Source organism: Cetorhinus maximus, chromosome 22, assembly GCF_964194155.1.
Source record: "Cetorhinus maximus chromosome 22, sCetMax3.hap1.1, whole genome shotgun sequence".
NCBI classification, from domain to species: Eukaryota; Metazoa; Chordata; class Chondrichthyes; order Lamniformes; family Cetorhinidae; genus Cetorhinus; species Cetorhinus maximus.
The window spans coordinates 24622626-24638653 of NC_135900.1; positions in this window are offsets into that span (position 1 = coordinate 24622626).

A 16028-nucleotide genomic window follows, 5' to 3' on the forward strand; every position below is an offset into this window, starting at 1 on the left:
GAGGAGAGAGGAGGGAGAGGGTAGAAACTAAGGGGGGAATTTAATGCACCTACTTTAATGGTGATGGGGGCACTTAATTGGGCGGGAGATTGGCGGGTAGAGACCCTGCTGCCCTCCTGCCTTCATCTCAATTAATTATCATGACAGAAGGCTTGTGGATGACTATCCTGCCTACCACCAGTTGCGGCTCTTAAGTAGGTAATTAATGCTCACTTACTGGCACTATTCCACCGTTGCTCGTACCCACCCATTGGTGAGCTTGACATGCAGGAAGCACGCCTAGCAAACCCTGCGTGGCACATGATCCAGCAGGGCTTCACAAATAGAGGCAACGCAGGGCTCTCACTGGTTCTGAGCAACAGCAATCATTGGCTGAGTAGGGTGGGCCAGATTCCCCAGTGCCTCCTTTCCTTCTACCTCGTGGACTGTTCCATTTCAGTTAGAAATTATTGGGTGTTTTCTTCATTTCAGGCCTTGCTAGAGGCTACTAGAGTGCAAGGCAAGGTAAAGTGGCACCTTGTGCCTCACCTCTACGTTTAGTTTATCTCCAGAAGGCCCTTACCGACTTTCTCCCATGATGGCTGGGTCCTTCATGCCCTGACCTCCACTCTCTCAATGGTGTGTGGCCCTGGGCCAGGCTCTTCCCGCCCGACCACCTCCCTGGGTAAATATTGACCTGCATAGCATGAAGCACAGGATGTAAAATTAGAAGCCTGATGAGTATGACTTTTGAATGCTGTGGAGTGCTACAGTTATCAGCCCTTTGCTGCCTTCAGACCTACCATTTAATGTAGGAATCATAGAGTGGAATTTTCCGTGTCCGGCAGCGTGAGCGGACAATATGGCGAGAAGGCCAGAAATCGGTTTCACAACATTATGAAGGCAGTTTGCAATCGTCCCTTTGCACATCAATGGCGGGCCCCATTTCCCGCTGTCGGATGTTGAGAACCTCATTGTAATACGTCTACATATCATTATAAGGCCAGCCCGTTGGAATCATCCCCCCCTCCCACACTGGATCATCCACCCACATTGGTGGGAAAACATGCCGGTGCAGAACACTCTTGACAAGTGTGATGTGCAAAAGTCGTGACTTACTGCCAGGGTCTTGCTCACATCGCGGACATCTGAGGAGCAGAAAATTCTGGAGCCCGAAGCTGGAGGAACGGCCATGGCATGCTGGGTAGATTCTCATGGACATGGTTCAGCCAGGAAGCAGTTCACGAAAGGTGGAAAGTCACCATCGAGGGTCTGCTCACAACAGCTGTTGGTCGAGGGGTGGAGAGGAAGGTACAACTGTTTTTTTGGAGAAGATGATGTACCGGAGAGTGGGAGAGGAAGGTCTAGAATCAACTGGGAGAGGAAGAGGTATTGGGGTGGGTGAGGTTGGGTGTGGGAAACAAAGGTGTTGGGGGTGAGGTTAGGAGAGGGGGAACAAAGATGTCGGGGGGTGTGAGGCTGCGAGAGGGGAGGGAGTACAAGGGGAGGGAGTACAGGGGGAGGAGGGGGTAACAGGGAGAAGATGGTGGTGTAAGGGGGGGTCGAAGGTGTAAGAGGAGTGCGGAGAGGTGGAGGGAGTGCGGAGGGGTGGAGGGAGTAGTCGGGAAGGGGGAAAAGGGTAGGCCAGAGGAAGATGTAAGGCTGGAGGAAGGAGTCAGAAAGGGAGAAGGACTAAGAGGGAAGGGAGCCCGGGGGGCTGGGGGCGGAAGGACTCACATGGGGTGGGGGGAGTCCGTGGGAGGGAAGGAGTTGCAGTTAGGGAGGGGGAAAGGAAGGAGTTAGGGGAGGGAAGGAGTCCAGAAGGGGGGATGGCCAGGTGAACATGAAAGGGAGGGCTCTTGAGTCCATGAATGTCTCTTGGGGAGCGAACTGAGGGTGGGAGTGGTACAAGGGATTGGTGAGAATGACTGAGGTGACGCCAGGGATCAATAATGATGGGGGCAAGGAAATGGGTGACTGGGGGAGGGGAAAGGACTGGGGAGCTGAAGACAAATGTTAGATGCACTATTCTTGCCAAATTGAAAGTGAAACTAGAGTTATGGTGGGCGAGATCAGATGCTGCATAGGAATGAGATCAGTGGGTAGGCGGAGATGCAGGTCAATTCAGACAATCAACTGAAAGCAAAACCCAGCAGGCAGACTGAAAATGCTCAGGACATTGAGATAAGTGTGATATGGGAAGGATCAGTGTTCGTAGGAGAGTGCTTGCACGAGGCTCCGAAAAGCCCTGCCACACACACTTCTCCCACCAGAATCACTCGTGGGTTGGCTGCATGCAGTTGAACTACTAGTGGGTGGGGGCGGGGGATGCAGTGGGAGGACGTGCAAAGCCCGTCAATGAAGCTGAAAGACAGCATTACACATTATTCAGTGAAAGTGCATATATTTCCAGATTGTAAAGTGACAAAATATGTTCACCCATGCAAGCAACTGTGATCAGATGGAAATTGTGAGAGCAGGACATATGGCACTGCATGGAATGTTTGTGTAGAGAGCAGAGCCATGGACGGTATGAGGACATGAGCTCCAGAGGATATGGGCCTGATAGAGATGTGAGGATGTGTGTGAAAGTTACTGATGTTGCCCCTTGAGGTGTGATATCCCATTGGATGTCTGATGGGTTTGTGAGTGTGTGAGTTGAGAGTGATGAGAAGAGTGACTTACCCTGGCAGAATGGATGAGACCAATCATCCTGTTGCGGTACTGGATGGCTGTCATCTTTGCAGGGCATTGGTATTGACCACTGCTGCCACCAGCTCCCATGCTGGATTAGTGATGTTGCTGCCCCTCCTGTGGTCAGGGCAGGAGTAGAGGACATCACAATGGGCCTCCACTGCGCCCAGAAGGCGCTCAAGGGACATGTCATTGAACCTGGGGTCTGCAGTCTTCTTGCCTTTCGGGGCCATGTCTTCTGTGCAGCATTTGTGAGCTGGAAGCACTGAGAGGTGTGTGAGTGGCTGCACTTTAAATATTGTGCTCATCACTGGCGAGGTGATGGCATGGTGGGCGAATGAGATTGAAATGGCATCTTTCCCAGGAATGCGTGATTAATTGGGCGGGATCAGGATGATAGGGCGTAAAAAGCTGCCATTGCAGCCGGCAGGATAAACTTTGTTTTTCACGCGCGCTACCACACTTAGTGCAAATTTGGGACGATTCTGTAATAATCTTTTATTAATTGTGCCGGGGAAACGATAGGCTTGGAGCACAGGTGGAATGGCTCAGCACAAGAAGCAAACAAATTAGGGGGTATTAACAGTAAAACTGGTAGTCTTCACCTTAAGGATTAAGCTGTTCCTCCTTCTTAGGCAGGGGCAAATTATGGTTGCAGAAAATGGCCTGATGGCATATTGAGGAATTCCTATTAATCTGTTTACACACAGCACACATGGAATCTCGATGCAAAGTTTTTTTAGTGCCATCTGCTCTTTCAAGGACACAATTGTCCATAACCTCATTTCATGAAATCTTGTTCTTTCATATCTTTCCCTGTGTCTGTTTAGCGGGGGAGGAGTGACAGGATGTACACCAATAATTGCTTATTTAAATCCAGTTTATTTTTACCCATGTATAGTTAAAATTATACACATTTATATCAATTAAATCTATTTTCCCAAGAACACCCTCAGCCCCTGAATTAAGAACAGGACAGTAAAGAACAACTTTGTCTTCTGTTGATCTCATTCTTTGACCAACTGTCTGATTGGCTTCCTCTCGATGGTGTGGCCACTTATCCGGCATTTCGATCCAACCTTCGCCTTCTCGAAGGCAAATGACTTCTCGCCCGCCCTGCTCCCTCGCTGGTGTGGCCCTGGTTCCACTTTGCCTGCCAATAGAGTGCCTTTCACAGCTGGATACAACTTGTGCAAGGTATGGTAAAGCGCCTAGTACCTCTACAACCTGTTAAGTTTACCCCCACTGGCTTGAATCAATGGCTTCACTTTCTAAACTTTTCCACAACTCACCCTTTGGGTGAAGTAGTCCACATGACTTCTGCCACCCCCCCACCCCTGTCCCCCCCCACCACCTTATCCACAAGTTCCAAATTTTTAAATTGTGTCCATCAGCATTGGCATGTTTAATCATAGTGAACACTCTGGCTGTGGTAATTTTATCAGTCCATTTTCTAATCTTCAAGACTTCACTTAACTTCAATCAACTAACTTCAATTGAAGCTTCCTCTGTCCTGAGGACAACAAGCTATACACCATGCCATTGGTGTTTCCTGGAGTTCTGGTGTTGTCTCTGGGGTTAACCAGGGTAATTGGAAACAGGAGAAGAACCAGGGCCCATGATTTCTGTCACTGGCCCTGGGAAGAGATTCTATTATCTGCTGCACTTCAGCACAAGCACACATAGGTCCAAGTAATGGTTTACATCTAAGTGCTGTACCTATGGTGGGAGTCCAGGCACATACAAACCTCCATACCAAAGGAGAGGGAAACCTCCATAGCATAGGAAAGGTATATTCAAGCAGCTCCTGTAGTGCATACGTAGAGATGTGAATATCCACTGTGATGCACTGACATATTCAAGAGATTTCTCCCTTGAGACATTATATATTAGGCTGGCATTACTCTTTATGTTGTATATGCAGGGCAACAGGGCCCATAATGCCCAGGAGCTGAGCTGGACTGGGGGTAGGGCATCGAGGCTTCAGAGATTAGGAATGTGGAAGAGACAGCAATGGAAGCAGCCAGGGTATCTACTTGGCTGGTTGTTGGGGATGGAAAATCATCCGTAGCAAGTGCTAAAGGAGGTAGTGCTTTGGAAAATGGTGGTAATGGTGAAGGTAATGTTGCCAGTCACTGAGCACAGGGGGATGTTGGCATGCGAGGGAGCACAAAGGTGGGATTGTATGATAAGAGCAGCACGATTATGATTAAATGCAATGATTTGCATCAGAGTGTGCTCCCACAATGTAAAGGGCTATATCTCATTAATTTCTTTTGTGTCTCACAGATCCCAGTGCTGCTCACTCACCACTCCCCAACCTCTTTCTCGCCATCCGCCCCCCCCCCCCCCCCCCCACCGCCTCCCCATCCCACCTGGGCCATGTCATCCCCCTGGCATCAGGATGAGGAAGAGATATCCATGAAGGCAGTGTCACAGCATACTCGCCCACACTCTGTCAATACAGATACTAGCACATTGGAGGAATGTAGCACACGTCTAGAGCTGGTAGCATAGAGTCGAGGGCACCGTGCAAGCCTGCAGGAGGAAGTATCAGAGTTAGAGACATCTGTGTACAGTCTCTCTCAGAGGAGTGAGGAAGGTCATGATGATGCTCCAGTGGACAAGGACATGAGGCCTCAGGAGTCACCTTTTGGGGCACTGTACTTAGAGCATCAGCAACAGATGTGTGGACATCTGATGGCGTCCCCTGAGGCAATATGAGCATACGCACTGCGAGTGGAGGAGTCCATTGTGGTGATGAGCTCCACCTGGTCTCAGGGCTTGACAGCATGAGCTCCAACCATGAGAGAATGGCCAATCACATAGAGAGACACATGCAGCATCACTCGGAGTGGATGCAAGAGCAGCATTCCCAGCTGCAAAGGGTACAAAGCTCACTCTGTAGCCTGGAGCTGTCCACTCAGAGCGCTGACATCCATGCAATACATAAGGAGCTGTGTTTCCTTAACAGTACGGATGCACTGGTGTCACACCAGTTGCTGGAATGGACAACTGCTGTGCACCTGCAGCCAGCCCCAGCCAACCTAGAGCTGTGGAGGTTAGTGAGGAAGGTGAAGTAACTGAGAACATCTCAGCAACCTCATCTTCTTCCAACTCCCCAGCCCCTCTGCCAGAACTCATGCATGCTCCACATGCGCCAGTGACAACAGCTGCTCCTGCAGAAATGCAGAGGCTGCAGTCTGAAGTAGGTCCCCAACAGGTCCCTGCATGAGGCCGGCCACCACACAATCCTCAATATCATATAGGATGAGAGGTGAGCAGCCTGCCTCAACCTCTTCCAAGGCAACTTGCAGGGCACTTTGTAGGAGCTTTCACAAGTGCAGGACGCCATCTCGCCTCAAGCACTATTGGGTTCATCAGATGACACTATTATACACATCAAAATTATGCACTTTTTGAAACATATCACTACACTGAATAATGTCTCTGCTTTTGACCACTAAAACCCTCAATGAGAATGTTTAGAGAATGAAGGTGGCCCTTACCAGTGGCACTAAAGACTGCACGCTCAAGTCCATGTCACATTGATGCCATCTGGAGCAAGGGTATGCCCATGCATGATTGGCAATGGAAGGTTTTTTCCTTCTCCAGACCTCAAGATAAGGTAGAAATGCACCAAAGTTGCAGATTGAGATGCTCCTTGCAACATCTCTTGTCCATCAATGATTGCTTTTAAGGGAGGATCAATGTTCATACTCAAAGATCAGAGGGAGTTTATTGGGTGCACTTCTAGCATGAGCGATGTGTCGAAGGCAGTCATCCGCACATGTTACACAGTCACCTAAGTTGAAGCTCCGCATGACAAGATGCTATTGTATGCTCCAGGGAAGCCTGCTTGTATGGTCTTCCCACAACATTGGAATCCTTTGTCTTCTAAGGAAGACAAGGTTTCTGGCAACATTGCATATTGCAGATGTTGCACACTCTAGAAACTGGATGCTGTTGGTGGATGGATAATGTGGAAGGTAATGTGGAAGGTAGTTGAGTTGTTCTAACACAGCTGAAGCCTCACCCTGCAGAATGTGTATTAGCCGCAGCACTGTTTGCACATCAAATTATATCTGTAGGTACTGGGTGTAAAGTTCTGCTTCCTACTGGCACTCCTAGCAATGTGGTCATGGTTTGAGGCATAGGGTGATGTCCTTGTGGCTTATTTGCAGTCAATAACTGATATTTGAAGGGTTCGGCTTGTGAAAGACTTCTCAAGGTATGTTGTGGCCAAGGGTTATGATGGTCGTGGTTTCAGCCATGTTTATGGCACTGACTTTTATTATGTGTTGCTGCTCTTCTCTCTTCTTGGAGTTGGGCATTACCCTGCTATGAAGCTTTCATGTAAAAGGTTTATTTAATGGAAGCTGCTCACCACAGACTGGCTAATGTTATTTGTGAGCTTTCAGGAGCCTACCTGAATCTACTCTGAATTAGCAGGCATCTGGTGATGACCCCCTCCTGCAAAGAATCAGCCATGGCTACTTGAACCTGTCCCTCAGCTGCTCTGCCATTGCATCTCTATTCCTCCATATCAGATCCATGAGTCTGGACAGGGGTATCCTCCTCATGCCCCTCATTCCTCAGCGTGTTCCTCCTCAGATGAAGTAGCTTTGGGCCTAGCTTCTGCCCCCTCTATTTGTAGGCCCCTCCACTGCGCCATATTGTGTAACATGCAGCACACCACCACTATTCGGGAGAGCCTTACAAGGGAATACTGTAGTGCCCCTCCTAAACGGTTAAGGCACTTAAAGTGCATTTTGAAACTGCTGATAGCCTGCTCTATTGTACTGTCAGTCAAGACATGGCTGATGTTTTTGTGCAGCTCGAGCTCCGTTTGTGGCCATCTAAAGGGGGTCATTAACTATCTCCTTTAGGGGTACCCCTTGTCCGTGGTTGGCTTCTGGGGGACCTGGTTTGAATAAGTTGAGGCATTTGGGACTTCCTCACAATGAATGAGTTATGGCAGCTTTGAGGGTATCATGTGTAGACATGCGGGAAAGCCTTGGTGTGATCACACAACACCTGCACATTCAGGGAGTGGAAGAATTTCCTGTTAACAAAGATGTCAGGTTGATGAGTTGTGCCTTTTATGGCGACATGGGTGCAGTCAATTGCCCTCTGCATCTGAGGGAAGCCTGCTAATTCTGCAAACCCCATGGCTGTCAAGAAGATAAAATAATTCTCATAATGCTAGTGGAGCTTATTGTAGAATAGTGGTGTGTGCGCATGCGTGTATAAATAGCTGGTCTGAAGGCTTTGCTGTTAGTGGTTCAAGGAGGCAGCTCACTACCAGACTACATTGTTTGCAAAAGCAGAAGTGCAATGTGTCACCTAGCCAGGTGAAGTTTAGAAACCGTGTGTTTATTTCTCCCAAAGATTACTGGTAAAACTTAGTACTATGAGAGATTTTTATTATTAGAAAGGTAAAGTCCAAAGACATAGTGAAACAATGGGAATTTGCATTACCATATGTATGAAGGAGCGGAGGCTGTGTGCAAGGGTAGGCATTTTAGGATCTAACAAGTGTGAAAAGCCTTTAGCACCTATGCCTCAACCTGCTGTCTTCAAAGAACTGAAGTTAAGAAAATTCACTTTGAATTTGACTGGTTCAGGGTATTGTGTGTCACTTTGCCTGGGTCTTTTAAAATCTGTGTGTCTTACTGTTGCCTTAATGAAAGTGTAACTAGGAGTCAGAATAAGGAGGGGATTTAGAAGTTATTATAGTAGTAATTTGTAGACATATGTGCTTAAAAATATTTTTTCTTAATAAATGTTTAATCTAGTTTTGTAAAAACATATAAGACTTGGTGGTCTTATTACTACTGAATTCAAGGCACACATCTCAAAATTTATACAAATTGCAAAACAAGTTGTGGCAGGAGAGCTTAAATGACGATGTCATGGAGCAAAAGACAAAGAGAGTGGTAACGATAGTATAAAGATGAAAGCTTTGGTCCAAAGTAGGTGTTAATAGCAGAATAAAGGTCAGCACTGTCTGAAAGCAAAATAGCAGAATGTATAAATAGTAAAGAAAGAGGGCAGCACTGTCTGAAAGCAAAAACCTGAGAACAAGACACTTGGGTTGAAAGTAAATTCAAAATGAAGGCCAGAGTTCATGGCCTGAAGTTGTTGAACTCAATGTTGAGTCTAGAAGGCTGTAAAGTGCCTAATCGGAAGATGAGTAGCTGTTGCTCAGCCTGTGTTGGGCTTCACAGGAACATTGTAGCAGGCTGACGACATAAGTGTAAGCATGAGAGCAAGATGGTGAATTGAAAAACGGCAAGGGACAGGAAGGTTGGGGTCATGCTTACAAACTGAGCAAAGGTGTTCCACAAAGCAGTCATCCAGTCTGCATTTAGTCTCCCCAGTGTAGAGGAGACCGCATTGTGAGCAGCGAATACAGTAGATTAAATTGAAAGAAGTGCAAGTAAATTGCATCTTCACCTGGAAGAAGCGTTTGGAGCCTTGGACAGTGAGGTGGGAGGAGGTAAAGGGGCAGCTGTTACACCTGCGATTGCATGGGAAGGTGCCATGGGAAGGGGATGAGGTGTTGGGAATGATAGAGGAATGGACCAAGGTGGCTTGGAGGGAACGGTCCCTTCAGAATGCTGACAGAGGAGGTGAGAGGAAGATGTGTTTGATGGTGGCATCATGCTGGAATTGGCAGAAATGGCGGAGGATGATCCTTTGAATCCGGAGGTTAGTGGGGTGGAAAGTGAGGACAAGGAGAACCTTGTCATGGTTCTGGGAGGGGGTGGAGGGATGAGGACAGAAGTGCAGGAAATGAGTTGGACATAGTTGAGGGCCCTGTCAATCGCATTGGTGGAGAGAATCCTCAGCTGAGGCTAAAGGAAGTCGTCAGAAGTGAAGTTGTGGAAGATAGTATCATCAGAACAGATGCGACAGAAACAGAGCCACTTGAAGAATGGAATGGAGCCTTTACAGGAAGCAGGATTTTTTAAAAATTCATCATGGGACGTGGCGTGTCGCTGGCTAGGCCAGCATTTATTGCCCATCCCTAATTGCCCTTGAGAAGGTGGTGGTGAACTGCCTGCTTGAACTGCTGCAGTCCATGTGACGTAGGTACACCCACAGTGCTTTTAGGGAGTTTGACCCAGGATTTTGACCCAGGATGTGAGGAGGTGTAGTCAAGGTAGCTGTAGGAGTTGGTGGGCTTGTAATAAATATTGGTAGACAGTCTATCACCAGAAAAGGAGACTGAGAAGTCAAGGAAGGGAAGGGAAATGTCTGAGATGGACCATGTGAAGGTGAGAGTGGTGGAAATTGGAAGCAAAATTAATGAATTTTTTGAATTACTTGCGTTTCTTTCAGTTTAGTCTACTGCACTCACTGCTCACATTGTGGTCTCCTCTACATTGGGGAGATTCGTTGACCACTTTGCAGAACACCTTCACTCAGTCCACAAGCATATCCTGACCTTTCTGTCACTTGCTGCTTCAATTCACTGTCATGTTCTCATGCTCACATTTCTGTCCTTGGCCTGCTATGAATTTCCGGGGAAGCCCAAAGCAAGCTGGAGGAACAGCACCTCATCTTCCAATTAGGCACTTTAAAGCCTTCTGGACTCAACATTGAGTTCAACAACTTCAGACCATGAACTCTGGCCTTCATTTTGAATTTATTTTCCACCGGAGTGCCAGTCTGTATCTTGTTCTCATATTTTTGCTTTCAGGCAGTGCTGACCTATATTCTGTTAGTAACACCTACTCCTGGACCAAAGCTTTCATCTTTATACTATCATCACCACTCCCTTTATCTTGTGTTCCATGACATCTTTGTCATTTAATCTCTCCTGACCTCCTACCTATCCCTGACCTTCTATTTAGCTCCACCTGCCATTTCCCCTTTTTCAACAGAATAAAATCCATCAAGTTTCCACCTCTCTCCAGTTCCGAAGAGGGTCATATTGGACTTGAAATGTTAACTCTGCTTCTCTCTCCACAGGTGCTGCCAGATCTACTGACTATTTCCTGCATTTTCTGTTTTTATTTCATATTTCCAGCACACACAGTGTTTTACTTTTATTTTAGTGTTTAATTGAATGATGGGATAGGCTCAAATTATTGAAATGTCTACTCTTGTTCCTATGTTATTCTGTTCTTAAACAGAGTTGCTTTTGTTTGAGCTGGTGATATATTATAGTTTTTCTTGGCAGTGAGCATTTCGCATCTTGCAAAATGTTTTTTTAAATCTGCATTTCTACATCTCAATGTCTTCAGTTTTCAAAAGAAAAATTTCTGGTAGTTCTGGCAATTATTGCTGTATTCAAAGTTGCAATGAACAAGTTGGGAATCTCCTGTAAAGTTGAGAACTTCTCTGGGGAGCTGATTCAGTGCTCCTCCATTCTGCTGCTGTGAGGCAGAACAATCTCTAAGGCATGGGCACCAGTTTCCACAGATGTTGGGAACAGAGTTCTGGCTGTCAGAGATCAGTAGGAGGATGGCCCTTAATGAATAGGAGATCTTTAAGTCTCTGAAAGAGGTAGTCAGCTGATTATTATGTAAACCCTCCAAGATGTTGCCAAGGACATTTTTCAATTTGATTAACATATACTTCTCCAGATGGTCCCCAGAGGCCTTCAAACCTCTGTTTGGTGCTTCCACACTGAGTTGATTAATTAACTGGATATTTCATGAAGGCTCTTGTAATTGCCAGCTTCTTCAAGCTTTCTTGAAATGAATTGAACCCCACCCCATTGCACCCCTCCTGCAACTTTGCACGGTGGCATCCAGCAGCAAAGTGGACTCCACCAGTATAATAGCAATGTTCACCAGCTACTGATATGACTATACAAAACTTCCCAATGTGTTTTATGCTCTGTGCCCATCTCTATATTATTGTTATAACCCAATTTTTATGACACAACAGTTGGTAAAGGCTGTTATTTAAAATCCCAGAGGGAAACTTTAAACAACTGTTGTAACCTATGTTTTCAATTGGTATGTTTGAGATGCAACTCTCAATTCAGAAATTAACCCACCAAACTTCTAGAGGTTTTATAGCAAACTAAATGAAACATTTATTAGTTTACAACAAGGTGTTAAACACATACACGTCTACAAATTACTACTATCATAACTTTTTAACAAATTCTCAAATTAATCTCCACTAAGGCAACAATAACCAATAGACTTAGACATCAGGCGACGCATTTTTCACCTTATGAATTCAAAATGAGGTTCCTTTCAATTTGTTCCTTTGCAGACACAATGGTAGGTTCCTTAAAAGCAACAGCAATATGCTCTGCAATCATCGTCTGATATAATTTATGCCTCTGTTCAACTACATCAAAACATTAGTCAGAAGAGGTATGATCAAACTTAATATAGTAGTGCTCTGATCAGAATGCACCTTAAATGCTCTATCCGGTTCTGATGCCCAAGAACCAAGAGAAACATTGAAATACTGGAAGCATTGCAATATGATCTACAATGCTAAACTCCAGCATCAGCAATATAAGTAATGAGGGAAGACTGGAAAAAACTTGGACTCTCCATCCAAGAAAGAAGACATCTGAGAAGTGATATTATGGAGCCATAGAAGATTGTAAAAGGTTTTTAAAAAAAATGTTAGCCCAGAATATTACTTCAAAATGAACTATAAATGTAGAACTCGGGTCGAGTATGCAAATTCAAACTAGTAAAAAGTAACTTTAGGACTTTGTCAAGAACAAGGACTTACCGATTTTCGAGTGGATGTCGGGAATTATAAATCCTGGCATGCCCTGGGAGTTCCCACACATGCGCAATTCAGTGTTGAGATCTTCGGGCTGGGGACAAGTGCCCAGTGTGCATGCGTGGGAAAAAAGTGCAAAAACCCAATCACAGGACCCAGGAGTTGGGCGCCATAACAAGAGGAGTCCTGGGACAAGGCACAGGGAGAGGGGATAGGGAGCTGTCCCAGTTTGAGAGGGTGAGAGGACTGGGGAAGGAGCCACTGGGAGGAGACCACCGGTCAGAATTATAGGAGGGAGAAACTACTGAAGAGAGGAGCAAAGAAAGAGGCTCCGAGTGGTATAAGTACTGCAGATGACAGGCTACAAGTAGTGAGGGCTCAGGAGAAGTTCTGGTGGGCTGGAAAGGCAGCAGAAGGTTGGTGACTCCATGCTGTGGGCCGTTGGGCAAAGGTAACCCTTTGGACCAGTGATGTCCTGCTCAGCATGGCTGAAGAGCAGAAGTTGTGCCTGTGAATTGTTGCTGGAATGCAGACTCGCCAATCCAGCGGAATGGTCTCGGGAGATGAGATTGAGACCCTGGGACATAAACAGTTGTTGAGACAGTCCAAGTCGGAGTGGCTTTGAGGGAATTCAGAGACTTGGGTCCAGATTTTCACCACAATGGATGCTCCATTTTCATGGGAGCAGGAGTGGAGTTGGGTCAGAGTTGGCACATGCACGGTTTACTGAGGCAGCTGGCCATTTAAATCACCAGCTGCCTCGACTGAAGTGAGATTTTGGTAGGCCAGGAGTGTGAAACCAGAAATGTGCAGATTAGAACAAGTAAGAGGAGATGTGAACTTGGTTGAATTTGTTTGGATAGCCAGGGTACTGCTTTAGATATGATCACGGGACACCTTTGGAAGAGGCATGACACCCTTTGGGATAGGTAAGGCACCCTTTGGGATTGTTAAAAGTGAACATGATAATGCACTTTTTACGCACAAACTCATTGGAACTGTCAAGCTGTCAAAGAACTATCCAGCTGTCAAAGTTGTTAAGGAGCTGTCAAGGAGCTTTCAAAGGATACTATGTGAGCTGGCATGGAGGCGTAAGGGCAAAGTGTGATGGGTGAGCTATGGGTTAGTATGAGTTGGGACTAAGTTGTTATAGGGGCTATAAAGGCCATAGGGATGTGGGGGGCATAGGGGGTATGAGGAATATGAGGTTGAGTAAAGGTGCATGGGTTGACATAATGGGCATGAGGGACCATGGGGGCTGGGTAGGTGACATGAGGTGGCACAAGTCGGCATGGATGCAACATAGGGAGTATGAGAGGGCTGGAGAGATGTTTTTTGTTGTATTATTTTCTTTACTTCAACACAGTGCTGGAGAACAGAGTCAGGCCTTTCACCCAGCATATCTCCACACCTGGCAGCCTCCGCACTCATTCCGGGGGAGCAGTCTCGACTTTCAATCCAGCCCACCCATCTGGAATGGAAATCTGACCTGTCAGAATTCTCCTGTCTCTGTGCACCAGACCTGGGACCAAAAATCTGGGCCTTGACCTTTGAAAGTGAAAAGTTTGGAATCCCTTGTGAGGGAGACAGAATTTTAAAGAGATTCTGTAACTCACAGTGGATATGATGTCTGGGTGGGTGGCTGAGAAATCCATGGGATCTTTCTTGGTCACATCTGCCATTTATTTTGCAGTGTAGTGTATTCAACCACAGTTTGCAAATTAATTCACATATACCTCATGTATTTTTGAATATTAGAGTATTAGATAGATATTGTAAACTTGTTTACTTTTATGACTTTGCTTAGTAAAGTTCATTTTGTTTGTTTTGTGGAATCTTGTAGTTTTATTCTCTTAATAGGTACCTGGGATCTCAAACTTTGTCTGTTTTAAACAAAGAGTTACTGGTCCCTAACTGGATTATATCAAAATCATGGGGGCCTGGTCCAGGATTTGTATCAACATATTCTTTTTTACACAATGTGTGATTCACATACATAATCAACTTTCAGATGTATGGGAGGCAAAAGCTCTGGGATAGTTTAAGAAACAATAGGAAGCTATAGTGGGGGTGGGATGTTAGAATCTCTGTGGATAGATAAGCTGCATTTGGCTGTATTACTTGCCTTATTTATAATTATGTTGTCATATTTTAATGACACAGGTGAAGAGGACTATGGCAAAACTATGGGTAGAAACTCTGTGGGGTTTCTCAATCTCCTGGGGTTTCTCAATCTCCTCCTGTAACTTTGGCAGAAGATGCAATTAATCTCTGCACAAATGCTATTAAAGACTGTTTATGCCATTTGTCAAGCTCTTCCATTGAAGCCCAGGCAAATGAATTGGGCAAACAGCATGTGGAAATTACTGGTATATGACTTTGTTCACTTAAACTTCCAAAAGGCATTTGATGAAGTCAACATGAAATGTCACTATTAAACCATACCACGCATGATTGTTTTTTAATGTACCCCAACTGCAAAAATGAGGATAATACTAATTGCACTACTGGAGATTTTTATGACAATCTTTTGGACCCAATGTTCCATTTGACAGCTCCCAGGACAGGTATGACGTATGTTTCATGCAGAGTAAATGTCACAAAAAATGCATTAACATTATGTTTTAGAGAACAACCCTTTTGCATCATTGTCATATGACAAAATCCTTATTGTAAACTGAAGAGAGATTGCCTGCTGGATCAGTAAAACTTGCAAGAAGATGGGCATAAAAACAGTTGTAATTCACAGCGATGTGAATTCCAATGTTAGATGAAAGGTGCAGGATCTTCTGAAATTAGGAGGAGTAGCTGATTTTGTGCCACGGAAAGGAAGATGGATCATGCATGCTCATCAGTTTGAAAAATGTGAAGAAAACTATATAAAATGAAAATAACTAAGAGTAGTTTGTGTTGTCTGAACTATCTGATCTCTGTTTATGAGTGTAGTTCTTAATTTATCATTGCATTCTAAGAGATAACATTTTCTTAAATGTGTAATGGAAGGTTTTGTGGTTTAAAACATCAATAAATCCTCCTTTGCTTGAAAAAAAAAATCCTTGTAGTTTGCTTTGGTAAAACTACTAATCTGATGCTAATAACTGCTGTATTCTGGGCAACTTTGAGATTTGTATTCATATCAATTAGAAACTGGGTTGTGATTGCATACACTTGATTTCACTTCACAACATTACAGCTAGCAGATTGAAGAAATTTTAATTTTGCAAATGTGATATTTATTCATACCAGTTTCAAAGGTGAAATAATGGTGTTTTGAACCACTGTGCCACCTATTTCTTCTCCCAGCAACCTCTACCTCAGCAATGTTACTTTGATGTGCTATAACAGCATCTTTAGTTTGTGCATTCCACATTGTCACTGACATTACCATTTATACCTTCCTGCTATGAGAAGGTTTTTTTCATATGTATACTGATATTTGCATGAATAAAAAAGTTGCTTTTACACTTGGCCATAGGAAATATTCTGGCTGACTTAGGTTTTTTGCAATGTTTTATTATAAGCCTGACAGAATCACTTACTACAAGGATAACAGGACATCATTAAGACCATAAAGGTTTTAACATGGTGTCACAGCAGGAGTTAACAAATCAGATGCAAGCTATTTATAACAGCCTTTAATTAAT